General features: G+C 38.5%; 1 protein-coding gene across 1 annotated transcript in view; it reads left to right on the forward strand.

Annotated features, from left to right (window-relative positions):
* Positions 1-4,063: 4,063 nt before the first annotated feature.
* Positions 4,064-23,306, forward strand: part of ZFAT (zinc finger and AT-hook domain containing) — a 113,080-nt gene continuing 93,837 nt past the window's right edge. Inside the window, exon 1 of the mRNA XM_008924688.3 lies at positions 4,064-4,242. The gene's annotated coding sequence lies outside the window, so the exon portion shown is untranslated. The remainder of the gene's footprint in view (positions 4,243-23,306) is intronic.

Consider the following 23,306-nt stretch of genomic DNA (forward strand, 5'->3'; position numbering starts at 1 on the left):
ACTGGTCCATATGTGATATGCATCAGTATTTTAATAAACATTCTTGCAATGTGCTCACATGCTTAGTGCAGTGTGTGTTTAACTCAGTGTTTTCTGGGAGTATCTTTAGCGTTTTATATGCGATATATTATTAGCCCTGCTAATAAACTTTAATGAAATGATCTGATTATATATGGTTCATGCTTGTAAATAAATATTATTTCTCATCTTCCCTCCAGTCTGCTTCTTTTGGAGTTGTGCTTATCTCAAATTATTGTTCAGTAAAGTTAATCAGTAAAACTTTAACTTAAGAGAAATCGATATTGCACTGAGCTTCAGAAGGATAAGTAAACACACTTTTTCCATTAGGTTAGGTTAAGATAAGAAATACTAGAGCAACTAATTTTTAATATTAGTTTGTCAGGTGTGTACTTTATCCCAGTAAGACAAAGGCAGTGTTTTCAGGACTGTTTTCCTTGATGGGGTTATGTGAGCATAACCACTGGATCTCACTGTAGGTCAAGGACATCCTCATTTTCACACAGCCCTTTGCCATGAGATAACTGAACCGTCTGCTGACAGGATCAGGTACTTTCAGGTCACTGGAACATTGGGAATGTTCTGGTATCAGGGAGGCTAGTTTTTCTGCAGCCTGCCCCTCATCTGTTCTGAATATATCAAGAGAGTATTTCAAGGGAACACCAAGGAAAGTTAAGATGACTTCTAGGGCTTTATGAAGATTGATGTGCATATCTGTAGCCTAACAGTAAACATATTCAAACTTGACTCAGCTGTGACATAAGACAGATTCCTTAAGGAAATCTGTGATATTTTCTTCAACTACACATCTGCCTACTTTGACTCTTCATCTCTTCTGTTTTGTTTTTGTCTCAATTACTCTGTAACTTGCAAAAGACTTGCCACATCTGATTCAATGCTTTTAATACTATTAATTACAAAATAAATGTAGTAGTTGATATCCTCAGATATTGTGTGATTATGCATGGTTGTCTGGTCTTTTGGTTTTCATTTGATTTCAGTTTGTATGACTGCTTTGAGTTCAAAAGCCTAATTAAAATTTTATGATGAATTTTTCGCTTTGAATATGGTGACTAAATGACTTATCTTGATAAACACACTAGTTAGATCAGGATCTGCTAAACTGATCGTTCAGTTAAAAGTCAGGTTATGCCAAATATTAACTAGAGGCAGTAAAATCTCGTCAAAGTAAGATGAATCTGTGTACCTAAACATTCCTTGGTCCTAATAAGCTGATTGAAGCTGTGATTCTGTATGTTAATGTCAAGTTGTAGTCTACAAGACCAGGGAGACGTTTGGTGTATTTGTTGCCCTTTCTTACACAATACAAATTTCAGTGTGAAGTTCCTTGTTGTTGTAGTTAATGATATCTGACTTCTTGCTTATATATAAATTAAGAAACAAGATCTTTGTTTACATAGCTTAAATTGCTGTTATGTGTAATAGTACTTTTAAATTCCTCCTGGGGGTACCAGGCATCCCAATAAAATCTCCGTTGCAATTCTCAAAGACTGTTAATTATTAATTTTTCTTTTTTTTGGTGGAAAGGGGAACGTGTTCTTAAGTTCCCTGCTTTAAATGAGAAGGCGAATACTAGTTTTCTGTCATTTTACTGGTAGGCTACAAATCTATTTCTTAATAGTTTAGACCTTTTATAATGTGCTGTTAACTTGAACTATGTGGCTGTTTGCTTTAGTCATTTCTTCCCCCTCTGTAGAATCAAGTTCTCAGCTCTCTGGTTAGTCTTTGCACAGATGAGACTTGCAGATCATTGGAGTCTGAAGCACTATGGTGTGCAGACTATTGATAACTCTGTGATGTTTCCTGTCTTTTAAACTACCACTTTAAATTGTAAAATATAATTAGACTGAGGAGTTCTACTTTTAAATAGTATTGTAGTTAAGCTGGAATTTGCAAGGTTAAATATTAGATTGCATTTGCATACAGAGCTTGACAAATATTGCCAACTATGATACTCTTGTTTATTGCGTTTAAGTGGAGCCTAAGGCAGGTGACTGTAGCTTTATGCAAGGCTTGAGTTTTGGTGCTTGTGTTTATTGTATACAAATGACTAGAAGCCTATATTTGCAGCATTTCCTTAAGTGTGACGCTGTCCCATTGTACAGGTTAACTTCTAGCAGTTTTCACAGAACATATTTGTTCTAGAAATGCTATTGCTGATGCTTTTTACTCTTTTTTTTTACAAGTTAAATTTTAATTCTTCACATTGAAAGATTACAGACTGCGCATTAAATTGCTTTTCTTTAATTTAATTAATTCCTTAGAGGAATTCCTTGATGTTTTTACATTTCTGTTGAGCTAATGTGGCCTCCACTGACCTCTTCTTGAGATGCTACAGTTAGAGAATCGTAGATTGTTTGGGTTGGAAGGTACCTTAAAGATCATCCAGTTCTAACCCCCCTGCCATGGGCAGGAAACCTTAAACTAGACCAGGTTGCTCAGAGCCCCATCCAACCTGGCCTTGAACCAACTGACTGAGAAATTTGCAGTTGGTCACTCGTATAAAGAATAGAAGCAGTGAGTGTCTGTAAAAATTGCTTTAGTCACTGTCCAAACACCTTGGGAGTTTTCTTCAGTTACCTGTCCTAGTTTGTTTGGCTTTTAAAAAAGTAATTGAAACAAGTGGTAGCGGTTGTGGAAAGCTGAGTGATCTTTTCAGCTTTTTCAGCAGGTGAAGTAAGTCTTTAGGACTGTAGCATCCTTGCTCTTCAAACCTCTTTCAGGGAACATCTGGTTCATGAACTGAGTATGTCAGGATTCCTATGAGGAACCACATGTTTGCTTATTTTTTTATTTTTGTAAACACATTATTTTATATGTGTAAGTATGGTGAAATTAGATAGGCAGCTTTTAAAATATTTTTTTAATTACAGTTTTAATTTTTTTTTGCTCACTTGTTTTGTTTGATGCCTGGCTTTAATGAGCTTTTATTTTGGGCTCTTGTAAAGTTCACTTTAAAGTCTTGATAAAATTCTTAACATAGAAACTCCAGATTTAATGATATTTTTGTGTGAGAGCTCCACTCTTGGGCTCAGCTTGCATCTCTCATGCAAATTCTGCAGAGCTGTACCCTTGACCTTATGAAGTAACTAATACTCATGTGTGAGTAGCTCTTTGTCAGTCCCAGCCACCAGAGGAGGATGGAACCACATCCTTGGGTAGAGGTTTTCACAAGTATTCTTTGGGAATATTAGTATTCAGAAAAGTTATACTGGCAAGTTCTTCAGGAGAGGTTTTGCCCGACGTGCTTTAGATGTTTCTCACTACTCAGAAACCTTTTTGTTTATTCTCGTGTTCTTCTGATTTGCTGTGGCGTCTCCAAGGTCCAGGTGCTTTCAGGACTAACCTGTAGTGTACCACCTCCTGCCAGCTGGAGCATTGGTAACAGAGGAGACTTGGAGCTCCTTCCTAGCATTTAGGAAAAGCGATTACTGTGGAAGTCCTGCTCAGCTGATTTCTGTGGAGGTGGAGTCTGCTGACTGTGTTTGGCACAGAGGTCTGTGGGAAGAGCTCCATGTTAACGTGCAGTGTTAACAAAAGAGGCTGAAAGACATTTTCAGACTTGCAGTGGGGGTGAACTTTGATGCAGGGAGTGAAAGGTAACTTTGCTGATTTTCTTCAAATGTCAGTTTGCTCTTGCAAGGCTGGGAAGTATTGAAGCTGCATCTAAATGATTGCAAACATAATACTACCTTTAGGGAAGCATGGTTTTTCAAATTCATTTTGTTGTTGTTTACTGTGACTTTGAGTTCTACATCTTGCTCACATTACTGTTCCCCACTCAACATGTTGATACCAGAGGTCTTAAGTATTTCTATCTCTTTTTGGGGCAGGAGGAAGGTTCCTGTTGTGCTTAAACAATTCAGCTATATTGGTTTAACACTGTGTTGCCACCAAAACAGGCAGTCCAGCCCTATACAGTACCTTGCTGTTGGTGCTAAGGATTGTACTGCTCTCTGGTGATTGAGATCAGCTGTCTGCTATAGCAGAAAACTCATTTTTTTTTCTTTTTATTTCCCCTCCCCCAGGATTAGTTTGCAGCTAATACAGTGGTTGTCCAAGTACCTTGCATCATGAAGTCCAAAAATTCCTGCAGCAATAGAGGAAGGAGGAAGACAGAACATGACTACTCTTCTGCCACAGTGCTCTTACCATGTTCATTTAAACCATCGTGAAAGTGCACCCATAGTCAGACTCGGTGGTGTGAGTATTCTTTTCATGTTTCTGTAATAGTCATTGTGCAACATCCTCTCTCATTAAGATAATTATAAAGCAAAATGATGTTTTTGTTGCGCAGTTGTTTTCTGTTTGAGGTATGACAAAGAAGTTTAGTTGTCGTGCATGTAGTTGTTATGTTCATGCATTACTGTGTATTTTGCAGAGCTAATAAAAATTGCTTCAAGATTAACTTGAGGAGAACTGTGTGTTATCCCCAGAATGCCTGTCACTGTAGACTGGGTGCTGGTGTTCTTGGCTGCTGATCCTGCTGAACATCCAAGTCATGTTTTGGAAGAAACTGAATTGATACGTGTGCTTCTGGACTTTACTAATGGGTTTGGTTTAAGGATATTTAGACCTCAGGTAGGACTAGAGCCTATTCTGAAGTGAGATCTCCTGCAATATGTGTAGTTTGAATATTCTTTTCAGCACAAACTCTTTGGTTTTGCAGATCTCCTCCTCTTGCAGTACACTACCCACTAATGTGGGCAGAGGTTTGGGGCTTTTTTTAGATGAATACTTCAGTTAACCAAAGGGTGTGAAAATCATCAGTTAATGCAAGGCAAAGAGTTCACTTTAGCTACTAATCTTCTTGATTAAATGGAGTACCTCTCATTGATAGTTTGACAGCGTAAGATAATTCCAGGTTTGCTGGGCCAGAAGGACTCAAAACTCATGACTTTATTGTCAGGTAATGATCTAGGTTTCCCTTTCACCAAGCTATTTCATCTGTTGCATTGAATTGTTGCTTAATCTGTGTTGTCCTAGGAGTAAGTGGTAGGAACCAGTCCTTCTAAGTTCCTCCCAAACTGTTTGTTTACTGTAAATGGTTTAATTTTGATTATTACTGAAGCTCTGCATTTGTAGTGTGACAGAAAAACAGTTGAAGTCTTACTGTCCATCTTCTGTATTTAGTTCATCGTGATTTGAAAAGCTGTATTCACTACTGGGAGAAAGCAAAAATGAGATTTGCTGGGGATAAATAGAGACTGAAAATCTGTAGTCTGTCCCTAAATGTATGGCTTCCTTGTGTATTGCTTCAGAGCAACGTTTTAAAGTTTTCATGTTCAAAATTATGTACTGTGGGAACATTCTGCTGCCTCTTTCAAATTTGAGGGAGTTTCTACAAGCAGGCTAAGTGAAAAGATCTTTCATATTGCCTGTTCTTTAATGTACTGGCGTAAAATTACAATTTTGAAGAGATGTTTTTTCGGGAAGAACATTGCGTCATTTGCAAAGGTGACCATGAGATAGTTGTTTGGCAGCATATTTAAATTCAGTAGGCTTAGGTATGCAACTTCTATTTTCTCTGAAGTTTATTTTTTGGCATCAGCTGATCAAAATAGTTTTAACATTAATTATTTGTGATTTCAGAACTGTTGGAGATGCTGGCACTGTAGTCTATTGATAACATCTGGCTATTTATAGGAAAGTCTGTACTGATGTAATCTGCGGATAATTCTTTTTCCAAAGACTTGTTGACTCCACCATGTCTGAGGACAACTATATCAACAAGGCTATAGTTACTGGAAGCATGTCACAGGAATTAATGAGATCATGGAGTTGCAAGTGTAATGGTCAGAAGAGACTCTTCCAGGTCTGGTCCAAGCATTTGTTGACAGCATGCATTGAACTAGCCCTCGGTGGGATAAGCCATGGCTTTGACCTATGAGGCCATGAAAACCCTCAAGAACAGCGAATCCACAGCCTCTGTGGGAAACCTGTGCCTGGGCTTCACTACTCTCCTAGTGAAGATTTGTCATTGTGTCCCACCTGAATTTTCCATGCTGCCTCTTGTGGCCAATGCTCTTCCTTATCCTGTCTGGCAGTGCTCAGTGTTTGTCTTTACAGTTCCTATCTTGGTGTAGCTGTAGAGAGCTCTTAGACGGTCCCAGCCTTCTCTGTGCCAGAGAAAACAGGCCCATCTCCCTCGGCCTCTCCCTGTGGGTGATGCCCCTGAGGCCCTTGACCATCTTGGTAGCCCAGGGCTGGACCTCCTTGGTTCCTCAGCCTCCCACTGCAGTGGGGTCCTCACCTGAGCCCCAGGTGTGTGCAGAGTGGCCTTGCCAGTGTCAGGCAGGGCAGGGATCACATCCCTCAGGTTGGCTCCTGTTCCAGGCGATGTCTGCCCCAGCAGCTGGGCCCTTCCCAGCAGGGCTGTTCCTGCACCAGCTCTCCGCAGCCTGTGCTGATTTGTGTGGTTCTTGTGCCCTGGATGCACAGCTTTGCAGTTTTCTGAACCTGCTGAGGTTTCTTTTGGCCCCATGCTCGGGTTTGTCCTGGTCTGTGTGTGTTTGTGGAAGCGCTGGCATTGCCTGTGTCAGCGGCCTTTTCTGTGCTCCCCCCTCCACTTTGCCTGCCGGTTTGCTGAGGGTGCACTTTGCCTGATCTGCCTGGTTGCTGATGAGTGTTTGGAGGCCTGGCTTGGCCCCCAGAGCCAAGTTGCAGCTGGGCACTCAGCCCTTGGTTGCAGCCACGTGAGCCAGAGATCCGGCCAGTTTTCCAGGTCAACTTCCCTTCTGTTTGTTGAGCTTGAGGCTCCTCGGCTCCCAGGTGAGACTGTGGTGGGAGACTGTCTTGAAATTTGTCCTAAAATCCAGATGTGTTCTGTGGACCATTCGGTTTTCATCAGGGCCTCTCGTCTCTTCTCGTGAGGATAGTTGGGTACATTCTGCCTCTGATAAATCTTTGTTAACTCCTTAAGGTAATCAAAATAATTCTATCTGTATTTGTTCCATCTTCCTTCCAGAAGCTGATGGGACTCTCTACTTCGTGAGTTTCTCAGATATGAGTATGGTGGAAACCTCCTGTGAATGCCATGACACTTTTAGGAGATGATAGCTCTGTCAGGCACATGATGTGATTCATGGGGTATCCTGCACAGGGCCAGGAGTTGGACTCGATGATCCTGATAGGTCTCTTCAGCTCAGCATATTCTATGATTCTAGGAGAAAGTCTTTATAGAATACAGCATAAAAAAATGACAAATTTAGTAGCTGTTAAGTAAAATTTGTAACAGTCACTATGAAAATTAAATATTAGATATACGATTTATGAAAAGTTTTCCTACTAAAAGTCACTTTTGCCTTCTCCAAAAACTTGAATGCCTGTTATTGTAGTTCAGTAACTAAATTTTAACTGTTACACTGCTCCAAGTAGGGAAACTTGACTCAAATTTATCAGTTATACTCCTGGCATATTTGCAGAAGACTGGCCATGACATTAGATTTGCAGACTAGGAGAGTCTATTTTAATTCTTGTTGTGTTATTTATTATTGAAGGAGCCAGCTTGATTCTAGAGGAGATGGTGTTTGAGAGGCTCTGAAAGTAGTAATTTTCCAAGTCTATTTGTCAAATCCGATTTAAGATTGATTCTATAATGTGGAGTAATGTTTTCCAAATGAGCTACTTGGCCAGCACAGTGTATCTGGTTCCAATTACTGTCAGTAAATCCCGAAAATTATTTTTTGAAAATGACTTCGTTAAATCTGCATTTTAAATGGAGATAATCAGTCTGAGAGTAGTTGAAAGGAGTTTTGTGTTATTTCATGCTGTATGGTTTTGGTTTTGTTTTTGAGATTGTTGATTGTGAAGTGGATGCCATGACTGCGTGCTGTTCTTGCAGGGACTGTTTCCTCTGTGGAAGCAGCCTGGATGTGTGTGCTTAAAAGAATGGGTCTCTTGGGGATTATTGCAAAACAAGCAGTTGACTTTTTTTTAAAAAAACTTGTGCATAAGGACAAAGATGCTTTGTAAAGCCAAGTGCTGTGTGCTTATCTGATGTTTGGGACTTGGATGCTTCCCGGGTTGAGCTTATTTTCTTTGAAGTAATTTTAAAAAGTGTATATGCTCTGGGATTAAGGTCAGGATTGATACTGGTGTACAGATCACTCCTCAGTCTGATATCCTTCGGGATATAATTGCCATGGAGCAGCTGAGCTCACTTGATGCAGCAGGGAAAATTGGTGGTTGTGGCACTATACTTTCACCAAAGTCTACAGGCAGCAGTAGCAGCCTGCAGACTCTGCTTTCAAAATTCAGTGTGATGATGGCAGGACTTGTCATATTTGCAAATACACTCATTTACAAGGATTGGAATACGTTCACACAGGATTATCCTTAGAATGGGAACGTTGGCTGTGGTTCTCTTGGTGCCCTGGCCCTTACCAGCTTCTGCAGCAATTTAGTAATTGGTGCAGACTTAGTTGTTAGACTCTGCTGTCAGCAGAATATCCAAATGTGTCCTTGTTCAGCAAGGTAAGCAAAGGGACTTTGCAGGGGATGTCTGCTTCCAGTTCTCAACTTGTTCCCTGACAGTGGTACAGAGAACTATTGTTGGCAGCTGATATCATCAGAGAATTATAATTGCAAATGTGAGTGAAAAGTCATTAAGTGAAGGAGTGTGCTAAATGTGTCATTGATTGGAGTCTGCTACACCAGACTCAATTGATATCCACTCAAAACAAAAAACCCAAACAAAACAACCAACAACCTAGCTTAACAAATGACATGTTTATATAGATTTTTTGGTCTCAATCTTTTAGGAAGGTTTTTCCATCCGTGCTTGGCCATATTTGAGTGTGGAGGACTTCAACATTTTAGTAAACTTGTTACAAATAATTCAGTCTTTACTATTTCTAGTATTTAGATTTTTTTTTTGTGGGTGGAGAGCTCTTCTGATACTACTGCAGTGAACATCTATTAAATGTATTTTTTGTTTCTATTTCTTGTCAAGTGTTAAGGTTGGTTTTTGCCCTTTTGTTTTTATCTTCCACTCTCTTAAAATGGTCTGATCAGTGATTGTATATTCAGTCATACAAACTTTCTTTGTATTTTCAGATTGGAGGATCTTCTGAATCTTTTATTTTAGAGATACCTTTAAAAAGAAAGACCTCATTTTCTACAGGCAGCTTTGTCATCTTGGATAAGAGAGATTGGTTACCTTGGAAGAAGAGGCAGACTGTGAGCCCAGATTAGGAGCTGGAAGACTCTTCAGGATAACATGGAGATATGTCATGTAGAGGTAGCTGGAAATATTTACAGTGATTTGTTTTAGTAGTTTTTAATTAAGTGTCTACAAGAATCTATCCCATATTAAGCAATCTAGTTTCTCTGTAGCTCTGTACCAGAAATGAGGCAACAATTCCTTTTCTGTAAGAGGGACCAAAGGAGAAGGGTAAATAACTAAAACTATAAAATTAAAACTATACCATGGACAACAATAATGAGTTATAATGTTAAACCTACTGAGATTGCACAACCAAAATTTCTTGATAAAACTGAGGAAGAAATACTTTTATAGAAACATAAGGAAAAGGATCAAATCTTTGTGTGAAATCTGGCCTAATACATTCATAGTATTCACATTTCTTCTGATTTTTGTAGTTCAAGTTGTTCAAGTTTCTCTTGTAGTCAGTGCACTGTTGTAGCTTTCCTGCTAGAAAAGTTTGAGATCTAAAAAAGTGAAAATAACAGTGCATGTTTGCTGTACATCATATAACAAAATAAACTGCTGAATGGCTGTGTGCTGAGGAAGAGAAATACAAGGGTGGTATTACTCTTTCCTCCTGTTCTTGATTGCAGGTTAATCTACTGGTTGGTATGTTAAGGGTAATTCACTATAAGTTTTTAGTTTGTTACATGGATTTTTAAAGTTATTTTCACTCATTTTTAAAGCAAAATGCTCTTGGATTAGCCACTTCCTATCTCCTGTGGTGACTGTGGAGATTACCAGTTACTGCAGAACTTCCCTGAAATAAAGACTTAATTTGCCTGAATAACATCTTGGGTATGGTACTCCACCCAATGGAGAGCCAAGATGGTATTCCAGAAATAAACATATGGTTTCTTTAGGCTGAGCTGTGTTGCTCAGCCTGAGGAATACGAGACTCTGGTGGGGGAGTGGGGGTGTGTAACTGCTGCCATCATTCTTAGCCAGAGTAGACTAAATTATGACTTTTTCTAACTTTGTTAAGACTCAGATGTGATGTAATTTTGAATCAGGATCTGATTTTTATTTTGGCTCACACCATCATTTTTCAGTATTTTGTCCTCTTTAGAACTCCTTTTGTCAGATAAAAATATTTTACCACACAGACTTCTAGTTGCTTGTTTTACTGAAATAATTACATATATAGTATATGTACCCAGCCCTCACTTCAATTCAGTCTGAGCTATGCTGGTAATATTCTGCTTTCATGCTTTCCCATACATTTTTAAAATATCAAGATTTTTTTTTCTCTTTACCATTGGTAATGTTAGATTCAGTCCCTAATTATGTATGTGCTTCAAGCTACGGTTCTTAAAATGTGCTGATTCAAGCACACTTTGACCCAGGGTAAATAGCTGAATTTATTCTTTGTGATCCCTGAAAAAGTGGAATAAAAATGCCTGCGTACTGTAAGGCTAGTTAAAAATGGTGCAAGTCTAATCTCTTAATACTTTGGAGTTGGATAAATTTCTCTAAGCATTTAGTTTAGAAATAAACTGTCTAGTGAAAAGTTGTTCTTCCTCCCCTGTTTCCTCTCCCTCCACCAAAGCAAGAAAAAATACATAAAAAAAGGACTTTAGTATAAAATCTGTTCTGGTTACTTAACTGTAGTATCAGAGGAACAGATTTGTATTTAAATAGTTTGATATAATTACATTACTATAAGGTAAAAAGGGAAAGTATTAAAAAAAAAAGTCTATTTTTACTTTTTTTTAACCTAGATTTATGCTTCAGAGGAGTTTGTGTGGGAGGGAGTAAAGAGCACGTTGAGAGCATATCAGTTCATGTAGCATTGATCCTTAGACTGTGCTCTGGGATACTATCAAATTTTAAAATCTGGATTTAATCACTAGAAAATTGCTGGATGCTGACTGTTGACTTCCGTTGTGAATTTCTTCCCACTGTATTCAAATTTGTGTGCAGTTCCAAAATCCATTTAATATTTATGATTTAATGTTTAATTCTCAATTCTGTTGTGGCCAATACACGACTTTAAAACAAACTCACAGCAACAGTGAGCATCTGTCTGCCTCTGTCACTTCCAGTCACCCTCGGCTTGCATCAGGCATCTGAGGCTAAATGGCTTTGACTGACAGATGGGCTGATTGACAGGACCCTGACTCCAAAGCATACACAGCCATGAACATGCAGGATGCTTTGGACTCTATTTACTTTTAACTATTTTTATGTGGCCACTGAGGCCTCAAATACAATGAGTTCCAGTGCTGATGCTGGTTGTAGAGTGAGGATGTCTTTAAGATGTGGGGGAAGAGAAAGGAACAGCTCTCTTTGGCTGCTTGACTCCTCACCGTCTTCCTTTCTTCCTTTCTCCTCTCTCCTTCTTTGTTGAACTCTGTGTTCAAGGTGCTTATGAAAGGTACAGTAGAAGTTCAGTGACTGGTAAGATAATGCTGAAGGCTTAGGAAAATTGCAGTGAATGTTGGTGGCTTGGATCGCTTTGGTTTGGAAATAGTGAATGAACACAAACTTGAGGTACTGTAATGGCATCTCTTTTCTAGTATTAAACCTTTTTTGTTACTCTGGAGTTTTGGCAGCTGAAGAACAGTTCCCAGGCAGGTGATCTTACAGTGCTCTTGGAAAATGACAAAGAGGTAAATTCCAGGTGTCAGAAGGACTTGATGTAGTCTTTAAGATTTGCATCATTCCATGTGTTCTCTAATGTGAAGTTAGGAGGGGACTTCACACTTCAAACAATGATATCTTTGATTGCTGTTCTTAAGAAAAACAGTTTAAGCATGAACGGAAGCCAGCACTCTCAAAAGTTCTTCAACTTGTGATGACATTAGAATAAATCCTCTTTGATTTCAGAGCTTTTAAACTTTACAAGGACAAGAGGGCAGTGCCTTTAAGGAAAGCTGGAGTATGCTCTCTACTTCTGTGAGAAGAACAAAGTGGTTCGAAAAGCAGCTGCAGATTGTTCTTAATGAATGTATGGCTTCAGTTTTGACTGAACTCTTCTGAAGTCGGTATCTTTCAAGTATGTAGTTGTACTGCGACCTGTAATGTCTCTGCCTTTCTAACACCTCATTTGGAAATGAACATTTCAGCTCCTTTTATGCAAATACAATCACTTTGTAAGATATTGTGTAAGTATTTATAGCTGATAGTGAGTTCGATAAAGCAGCAAATTTCATTGTCATGTATATTGGCAATTTTGTGATGATTTACTTGGTAAAACAAAAGGAGGTTGTGGAGAGTTTGTTCTCTTTGGGCAGGTGACATTGTTGTAACCTTCATTACTCCTTAAGAAGTAAGTGTTAAAGGAAAGCAGTATAAGAAACGGTTCATTGCAACTTAATGCTCAGCAGCCTAATTAGTCAAATACCATGTGCCTACCTCTGCATGAAATAGCCTATTTCTTCTCAATGTAAAATAGGAATTTTCAGTTTTGGAACAGCCTGAAGAGGCCTTTGTTGCAAATGACCAGTGGCTTTTAAATTATTTATTCTCAAAAATAATGAAGGTCAGCATGGTATCCATAGTGACTGCATGCAGCTTCCTCCTTAATCTTGGCATGCTGCTGTAATAATGAAATTCACTTACTACTAACAAGTTTTCATGTTGCAGCGGGAAACCTTTATTTGTAAACTGGATGTGATTGGCTTTCTGTAACTTGAGAAATCTTGAATACTGTAGTCTTTCTTGACTTTCGAACTTGTCATAATTTTTGTTTTTATGAGTTGCTTGGAGGCCTAAACATACTCCCCCAGAACAAGCAACCTTACATTGCTGAATTTTACTTATAATCTAGCATTGGAAAACTTTTGACTTGAACAATTCTTTTCTTTCTGAAGTGATAAAGGCTACTAAATGGGGGATTTATCAGTCTGCTTTCAGTAAAAGGAAAGCATTCTGCTATAAACTGCAAAATTAAGGCATCTAAGTAGTACATGAATGTGATCAAGCCAGAATTATATGGTTAAACCAAAGTCTGGTGATAGCAATTTCAGTGCCTCCATGTCCATTGCAAAGACAGGGAAACTTTGGCAACAGCAGGAGCACCACAGGAGTCCTTAGAGTTTTGAATTCTGGGTTATGTGGATGCACAATGGTGTGGGTTTGGAGCATTAGAAGAATATACAATTAACTCTAGTGAAATGCACTTAATAAATTACTTTGGTGTAACTATTTCATCTTTCAGTGTTATGCATTGTAAACACTAAATTATGGTATTATAAAGGTGCTTTTAACTTGAAGGAAATTGCTGCTGAACTGAATGCAGTCTTAGTGGGAGTTTTGATAGTGACTTGTTGAAGATGGGGAGTAAAATTGTTCCATCCTGAGGTGGTTGTTGTTTTCCATCCCACCCCATCCCTCTCCTTTTGTGCTTACCCAAAGATAAGTGGGTTTGGGTTGTTTGGGGGTTTTTTAATTAGTTGTTTGTAATAGAGCTTTAAACTGATCAGGGAGGATTCTGACACTCACGGTAAATATTTTCAGAGTTCTGTCAAGTTTCTGTTGCTGTCATTATTTTTTATTATGAACATGGCTTGTTTTTGCTTCTCTCTGATTTTGCATGAAACTATATTTAAAAACATGAATGTTTATGAAAGGATATCCATTTGCAAAATTCATAGGATGTTCAAAGTGGAAATCTGTTTATTTTTGAGGGTCCCAGGAAGGAGTGTATAGGGAATTAAAGTCAATAGACCTTTAAAAAAATATTTATGTCTATTCTAAATGTATAAATGAAATCTATATTTATAAATAAATATAAAATAATATATTAATAAAAATGAATATATTTGAACCCAGAAAGCTCTTAAAATGCATATTAAAAATGGAGAATATTTATTCTAGATGTTGCATTAGAAACTTTGTTAATTTAATGTAAATTACTAATCTAAACCTGTATTTTTGTTACTGAATGTGAAAATAATGTTTTCTTCAGTATTAGCTGCACCGTAGTTGGTTGGAATGCTATAGAAGCATGTCTGAAATATTTATTTATTTATTTGCTTGTTTTATTTCCCCTCCCCTAAAGGTGACCAACTGCTCTGCACCGAGGCCCTCCAGTGATGTATCATAGTCTGTTGCTGTAAACATCCCCGACTGGAAGCTGTACCAGTCCCAGCTTTCAGTCAGATGTTTGCTGCACCTGGCTATGCTTGGACAACAGCAGAAGGAAAAGCTGTCATAAATACATATGTGCATGTATGTTCTTCAGACACTGTTTCTACAGACACAGCTGAATTGGCTTCATCTACATTAACTTGATGGCTGGTAGGTGTGATTTCTTGAAGTCTAGTCTGAAATGGACATACAAAGCTGTTGCTTAGATCACTCATGACAGAGTTCTTCACTGCTTTGTGGTATGAACTGCGGGATTGGGCTGTACTGGAATGACAAGTGGTGTTGAACTTCTTGTGCAGTTACTCATAAACCATTCGTTGCTTTATGAATTGTCTGTTCTAGCAGCTTCTATTGCTTGCCACTCTAAGGAAATATCATCGATGCTGTCAAATAATTAGCAGGAATCTTATCTGCTGTGTTGTTTTTTCTGGTGTTGTGCATTCTGAGTCTCCTTGTGAGTGAGTGGTGCTCTTAATTGTTTGTAAGCTGGACACAACCCAAGGCCAGAGTAAAGGTTTAAAAAATATGACACAGTGTATTTTTGCTTTTCCCCCGTGCACAGCGTGTGCCCTTGTCTGTGCCCTCACCATGGCACTGCAAAGATTTGTTTTCCATGGAAATAACAGCTTGAAAGTATTTGAAAGTATTTCTTCAGAATTAAGTCTTTGGTGATTCAGTTCCTGTTACAACAATCATGTCATCAAGAACAGCTTTCTGCAGAAAAGCTTCAGCACTTGCCACTTTTCTGCAGTGGGATCTGCACATGCTGTTGCCTGCATCTTGTCTGGGATTTCTTTCCTCCTTTGTTTCTCTCTAGTCTTCTATTTTAAAGGGAAGACTTATGTGAGTAACTGTGGCTAAGACAGAAAATATTCTTGCAATAATTTAGCTCTCCATTCTTTCCCCTCCCAAAATGTTATTTTCTTATTCCCTAACACTTAAATGAAAGGCTTTGGTACTACCACTTAAATTGAACAAGCCTAGGTATTATTTGTTCAGCTTCACTGTAGTGGTTCTGTAAAAGATGATTATGTCCAAAGATACAAATACTTTTAAAAAGTGAAATATTTTCTCTCAGAATTAAAAAATCCTAGAATTTCTTAGTCCTGGGAAAGCTGTACTAATAAACTGTAACCATTTTGTTTCTCTGTCTGGGTATTCTCTTTAGTACCATAGGAACACATGTGGTGATGAAAGGTCGTGAACTTATTTATTGATCTAATTCATTGCTAGCACCTCTACAAAGATTTGTTTTTAAAGCAACTTGCCACTTAGTTGCACAACCTCATTTGAAATCACATTTTGAATCTACAGAGCTTGATTTCTTAAAAAAAAAAAAAAGGTGCTGGTAGTTGTTTTCCAAACTTTCTTTGCTATAAATATTTAGCATTTCCTCCTTCTCTGTAGCATTTGGACTTAGAAGAAAGGAAGTGTTTTCTGTTTACAGCCTTCTCTGATCAAAGTAAATGTGTTAGCTTTAAATTAATCTAGTGGACATTTTGGTTAGTGCAATCTTAGCCATTCCACATGCCAGATAAGTGCTGCCTTTTTTTTTTTTTTAGTAAGCTTAGTTCATGTGCAGTTTGTCGGTCCAGTCTTTTGGAAGTGTACTTGTGCATACATTTATATTGTACTGGTGTCTAATGCATGTACTCAAACACAGCTGTCACATGTCAGCACATGAAAATAATTTGAAGTGGCTTGTAACAGCAGGAAATAAATAAATTTTAAAATTTATTGCATTTTTGTTTGTTTGAGGTTTTTTTGCAAGTGGTTGAAATGCAAGGACCTGCTTTTTTTATTCACAAAATACAGAGTACTGAACCATTTTAACATGTCTCAAACGTGGCTGTGGTTTGCAGATGAAGAAAGTGGGTGTCTTAGTGTTGTCCAAACACATATTTATGCCATGATTCCAGGTGAGCTTGAGGTACTGGGATTGCTGGGAAGGAAGGATGGGAATTTGGCATGATAGCTGTGCAGTTCTGTTGGTGGGGATGAGGAGTTGAAGCAACTGTTGCAGAATGAGGCAGCAGAGGGCCACAAACACAGCAGTGAATTTTGGGTACAGAAGAGGCAGATTTGAGACCTCAGCCTGGTGATCTACAAGGAAGTAGCCTCGTCTTGTTCCTGTGAAGCCTTTGACCTTTGCCTGTGTTAGAATGCTGTGGATCAGTTCCTGATGTTTTGCAGTGCATCATTTGTGAAGCAGAAGAAGATACCTGAATGAAAACCAGGCTGGGAGTCCAGAGCCCATCAGTGCCACTGTGGATACACAGCTACTAATTTTGGGTGGCTACCATGTGCTGTATGTGCAGGTGCAAGATCCTGCTACCTTTGGAGGAGGGAAGGTCATCTCTTGCTGGGCAAGTGGAGTATCTAAAGTCTGGTGTTTGGAGTCTGGATTAATTGCCTGTAGTGTTCCTCTGAGTGCTTTTTATAACCACTTAAGAGCAACACATCAAAGTCCTTGGTGACTTTAGACTGGCCTGGTGAAGCCCTGTCTTCCCGTGCTCTGAACTCACAGCTGTGCTCAGCAGAAATGCTTGAGCTCATGTTTTCCTTCATACAAAGAACAACTGTTAAAACATTTGGAGGGCTTCCCCCCCTCCTCTGTGCATGAAATAATCTGCATCTGTGATTTCTTTTCCCCAGTAAAGCTGCAAAACACCTGTTCAGAGAAGAGCTGGGAAAAGGCTGAGGCTTGGCCTCTTGACTGATCAGATTTATTGAAGTTTTCTTTTCCTGGACTGCTGGGGTCTTGTTTGTTTGAGATTGTTCACATTAAGTTAAACATACCTGTAAAATATAAGATGTTGAAGCTGAAGTTACAATGTTCTGCTCTCTTGCTGTTATAATGACTTGTAAATCTGTGTGGAGGAAATTAAGAATGAAAACAATTGAAATACGAGAAGTGCCTTGAAAAATTTCTAGAGGAGGAATGAGAATTAGTTTAGGAACATACAAATATGAAGATGTACAAATGTAACAACTGAAGCTGTAAAATTTAGCACACTAAGGAAACTTGAAATATTCTGTATCACAAAGATTTATTTTTGCACAAAATTTGAGATGGGCGTCTTTGAGGATTCCCAGTTCGTACCACCCTGTTAATCTCCCATATATATTTTGCTGAGTTTCAGTTTTGAAAATGGTGTGAGATTTCTAGAAGGGGTCTGCTCTGAACATCAAGGGCTTTGGCAGGTAAGTGCAATAGAATTCTGATATACACAGGCTGTAGGAAGCTTCTTTTTTTCCCTCTTGTATCTCTGCAACATCAGGGATGGTACATGTGTACTATTGTGTTCTGATATTTAGAAGATTAAATGTTAAAATATGTATTTTGACTTAATAATGTTAGTAAAGACAGAAAATAAGAGTTGCATGTGCATTTTGAGTTGTGCAAATACATTGAAGTATGTCTGTGCAGATTCATTTCTTTGTATCTTGAAAGCCAGTGCTGTATTTGTGTTGTTAAGCTAATTTTTAGTTCCTGTAAACATCCTACACTCAGCTATAACAAGTGGTGGGGCTGGGGGATGGATGTTTACTTCAACTGACTTGAAAAGGCAGCTTTCCTCAATGACCAAGTGACATATTGGCAAGCAGGGAATACTGTTTTTCGGCAGTATTCAAATAAATTTACTGTATTATAAACAGTAATTTCTGTGGAAGCAGTATGTATTTCTGGAAACTTCTTAATACTCAAATTATGACGTAAAGTATGCTGTATAAAGGCATACATATTTATTGTGAAGCAGCCTTTAACTGATGGGATCTGTATCTTTCTAATTGCAAATAAACTGTGACAATATATCTTTGCTTGAAAAGTGACTTCTGATACCCTGATGACAGAGATATAATCTAAAATCTTATATTGGATGTTCAGTTCGCAATTGCAGCAGTGATTTATTGCTTGTTATCTACTTGCTCATTGTCAAAGGCGGAATAGATTTATTGGGTACAGCAAAAGTAATCCCCAAACCAAGAGATCATTAAAGTAGTAAAATTACTAAGATTTAACCATTTCTGTTGCCTTTTATATCTTTAAACAAGAGAAATATCTTTGGCAGAAAAAATCTGGATAGGAAAAGAAGGAGAACAAACATCTCTTGTTTTCCTGGTAACTCTTCTTAGATGAATTCTTGTCTCTTGGAATCACATTCCTCCTGGTGATGGATATGTTGTTAAATGAAATAGGACTCCAGCATTTGGAGAATATTAAGTACCAAAAGGTAAAAAAAGAACTCAAATATTTTTATTCAAATGGAAGAATGAAGGACATGGAATTCATCATCACTGGGAAACATAACCTGGCTTCTTGAGAATTGCTTTTACAGTTTGGTATCCCTGTGAATATTTGAAAAGCTCAGACTCTGAGATGTTACATTTTTTTGCTTATAAGGCCAAATACATTATAAAAATTATCAGGAGGATTTTTCCTCATTTGAAGTCACAAACATGAGTTCCTTTTTGCTATAATTAAGAGTTTTGCCGTGCTTTTATTTTTGCTTACAAACTGAGGAGATCTTTTTAAATGTAGAAGTCTTTGTGGGCAGGTTCTGCAATATATATGGCACTGCAGGCAATTGCATGTAAGAAAGCACATCAAATTCTGTATCTGAAGATTATCCTGGTGTGTGAACACTGCAGTGCAACCATGTACTTACTCTGTGTGCATGTCTGCACATACAAACACGTTCTCTTAGGTTTTTGTTCAGTGCATCTGTTTAACTGTTACAAACACACTTCTCCAGTGGGGTGAACTAGGGAAGTATGAGGGATGTGAGTTCTCCTTGTCAGGACAAATGATGTAATTAAAGCACCTCCAGAAAAGAATCTGTGTCTCTCTCTACTCTGTTCCTCTGTTCCACTCCCCAGAGTCAGGTGCCTCGTGGCATCTCTGGCTATCTTTGAGAGAACCTCAAGTTCTCAAGTCTCATGGCAAGAAGGGATCCTCAAATCAACATTTACTGACAACCAAAAAGTGTAAGATTTATCTTTTCAGCCTGTGCCTCTGTGTGGAGCTAATTTTGTTGGTAGCATAGACAGTGAGTAGAGAACCTGAGCAGATCAGATGCGGAGGTATTTTTGGTGTTTCAGCAGGTGGGTTTCTTTTTTTAAATGCATTTCAGATCTAGAATTCATATTGCTGAAATTTAAGTATGACCAAACTAGATTCTTACTGTTGTTTTACTATAGAAAGAACAGTTGTGACCGCTTTCGATGCAGCACTTGAAAACTAACCAGGAGTAAAATGTAAAAGCTGGTAAAACCAGTGAGCCTGTTGAAGCTTTAATTAATGTTTTTGAATAGTTGGGGTTTGCAAGAGACTGAGTTCTTAGCCCCCAGGTTTGGGAGTTAAGTTTTGTTTAGCCACTCCTTGGCTAAATGGGCAGTAAAGTTAGGTTATAATGATATTCTATCAAACAATTTCAAATAGTTTGCCTCTTCCTAAGGGAGAAAACACTCACTGAAGAGTGTCAGAACCAGTATCATGAAATGAATTTTCTAAAGCTAACCAAACTTACGGGGGGTTTCTGGGGGTTTTTTGGGGGGTTTTTTTAAGTGAGGATTTGACAGGAGAAGGACTGTTGTGCCTGTGTGCTCCCTTCCACGTGCTTGGCTGCACATGTGAGCATGGAGGAAGTGTAAGCTGCTAACTTAATTTCCTTCCTGTGAAAACCTTCATTTGAGAATTAGACTGATTTTGGTACTGTTCCTCCTCACTGGGGTAATGTTTATCATCCTGGTTTGTGCTAAAGTAAAACTAAACTTCTATTCTAGAATGTGTTCAAGGCTTCCAAGCATAAAATAACCCTGCAGAATTTGAAACTCTGTTTTAAATAGCATAGTTCACTCTTTTCTTCCGTTCTGTTGGTGCTTTTTGAACGGATAAACAGTGATAATCCCATGGCGCCAGTGACGGCATAAAACAAAATGGGATAAATAGCTGGGACAAGGATAGATTGTGCATGATTTATAAGATTGTCTGGAAGTTTTTTATAGATACAACAGCAATGGTAATTCACATAACAGTCAAAAATTCAATTTCTGTTGAAAAATGCAGAGGAACAGTTAATATGTTGTTTTTTTCCATGGCAGTTTTGGAAATACTCATTTACTCAGCTGTTTAATTCTTTCTGAGTTTGTCTTCTGCTAAAGATCCAAGTATTTCAATGAAAGTACATCGATACCCCCTTTACCTGCCTGTTGTGTTCACTAAGATTGTCCTTCCAGAGCTCAGCTCACTCCCTCTAAACCAGCTACAGCAGTTCTGACCAGCTTAATTCACATTTTATAGGGGTTCTATGTCCATGGTAAGGGCAGAGTTAAAACTACTTAAAACTTCAACATGGTTCTGTGTTGGCTGAGTAAGAGTAGTGAGGGTCATACCTCTGGTGCTGAAGTCTGTTCAGACAGTTCAGGAACACTCTGCATTCGTGTTTTCTCTGTTAGGGAACAGCAGATCCCTCACGTGTCCATCTTTGCAGGTGAGGAAAGCCTGGCCCATGGAACAGTGCATGGCCCTGTAAGCAGAACGAAGGAAATGCAGTTTATGTCAGTCAGTCATTTGTTGTCTGATAACATCACTGTCTCAGCAGGGAAATCATTTCCTGTAAACAATATGGCTTTATCTGAAAAATCTGCCGTTTTAATAAAGTGAAAAATTATTTTTCCAAACTTCACACAAGCCTTATCTTTGTCTGACAGGAAGAAGGGAAGCAGCAGGGATGAAAGATGCTTTGTGAGCTGAGCTGTTTGCTTAAGGCTATGGAAAACATGCTGAAAACATATACATTAAGTGCATAGCCTAGTGCATTTTTTAATAAACATGTTTCCCCAAATATTAATAAATTAGTTGAATTGACTAACTACCATCTAGTGGAAAATGTGATCTATTGGCAATCTTTTTTTTTTTTTTTTGGAGATGTTCACACCAGCAAATCTCTCTTCCAGTTAGTGTTGACAGTAAACAGGAACATTATAGCTGCTTGTGATTTCATGAAATATGATCTTCATGGAAGTGTTGTCCGTCCTATTAACTGTCTGACATAGTTACTGTAAGCTGCCTCCTGCCTGGAATGGAAACACAATGTACACCCAGGATTTCCACTGTCACAGCCACTCTGGTCCTGCAGGCACAGTCACTTCTTGGATTCATCCCATGCCAAGGGATTTACTGGTCTGGCTCTGTCAGCTGGAGACACAAACTTCATACAGTCACCTTCAGAAAAGTGTTAATGAAATCTGGCTTCTGCTGTTAATCAAAGAAACTCCCGACCCCTTCCTGCATAGAATCTTAGAAAAAAAGCTGTGCTTATGGAATAGAGTCAGGAAAGCAAGAAGCAAACTGGATCTTATCAGAAGTTGGAATCTTTGGGGGATGAAGGGGGAAGGAAGATAATTTAATAGAGTTTTCAGGTCAGAGGCACTAGTGTGGATATATTGGTTCTCTCTGTTCTGCATGAGTTCTGACAGTAATGTTACATCTCCTGCCAGTAAATGTATTTACATCTGTGTTTAGCTCTGGCTTCCTTTCATTAGAAAACTTAGTTCTGAAGTTGTGAGGAAACTCCTCATGTATATTCTTTATGCTATGAGTATATGCTTCTTGGTCAACTAAATTGATTATCCTTCTGTAGGTTTTTGAAACACAAATTTCCTGGATTTATATAATTTTTGCTCCTTTCTGAACCTTTTTGAGTTTTTGCGACTGCACTTAGAAGTTCCTATTTTTAATCAGTGAATTCAGGAAATGGAAACTTTGGCCATTTCACATGTTCAGTAGCAGACAATAAATATTTAAATAATCTTGGATGGTCTTTCATGGTAAAAGTAAAGTTTTGGATATAGCTTTTCTTTTTTAATAGTTGAAAAATCAATTTTATGTTGAACAATCAGAAATAATTTTCATACAGATCTTCATCTTAAAATTGTTTTTTTCTATTTATTTTGACTACTTAAAGTACAGATTTAAGGTATTGTGCCATAAACACTGTATATGTAGCAGAGGTAAGAAAATTCAAGATCTAGTGAAGTTTTTCCTAGGGCTGTGCTGATAAGAATGTTTGCTTATTAATGCTCCAGCTGATGAGGCAGTATTTAGTATTGAGGGATGCACAATGAAGGCTGCAATTCCTTATTAAAACAGTCCCTTTGATGTAAATGCATTTTAATTAAACCTCTTCTTTGTTTGTGATAAATGCCTTTTTTTATTGTACAAGCAGGCAAGTACATTCCATGCATCTGGGAACTGTTGCATAAAGATAGGAGGAGTTTAGTGCTTTTTGGTTTAGGGATAGAGAGGTCTCCTCCCATAAATAATATGTAGGCTAAGACATGAATCTGTCCAGTGTACAGGCTACATCTGTGCTGGTAAATTCACTTGCTCCAGGGAGTGATTCCTTCTCCTGGCTCTCTTTCCCACCACCACCCAAAAGGTTGTACCCACAGTGCCCAGAGCTGTCCCTCCCTCCTTGAGGCGCTGGATCTGCACCACAAAACATTTCCTTTGGGCCTGCTCCATCCCCTCTCATAAGAGAAATTCACAGTTGTGTTCCCTCCTCTCCTCTTTGGAAGTGTCTGATTCCAGGGAGCTGTGCTGTAGCTCATGGGAGCTGTTCTCAGGGTGGGGAGCTGAGGTGGGTGTTTCATGCCTGGGGGTGATGGAGGGGGTGTGTTCTGGTGACTGAGGGGGTAAAGGCAGCATTGTTTGAGTGATGTTAGGGGACTCTTGAGCAGGAGGAACCCACTTGGTGAGCTAGTAGAAGGTGTTCCTGGAGCAAAATGGTCTTAAAACTCAGGGATGACTGTTTTGTAAGGAATCAATTCTGTGTGCTCCAAAAGGAAGCTCAGGGATGGATCCAATCAAAGAAGTTATTTAATGGCATGAACTTATTCATACAATTCCTGCTTTGCTCTAGTCTGTTTTTGCCCTTCTTCCACTAACTGTGCCATTCAG

This window comes from Manacus vitellinus, unplaced genomic scaffold (assembly GCF_001715985.3).
Source record: "Manacus vitellinus isolate BGI_N305 unplaced genomic scaffold, ASM171598v3 scaffold_1_pilon, whole genome shotgun sequence".
In the NCBI taxonomy this organism is placed as follows: Eukaryota; Metazoa; Chordata; class Aves; order Passeriformes; family Pipridae; genus Manacus; species Manacus vitellinus.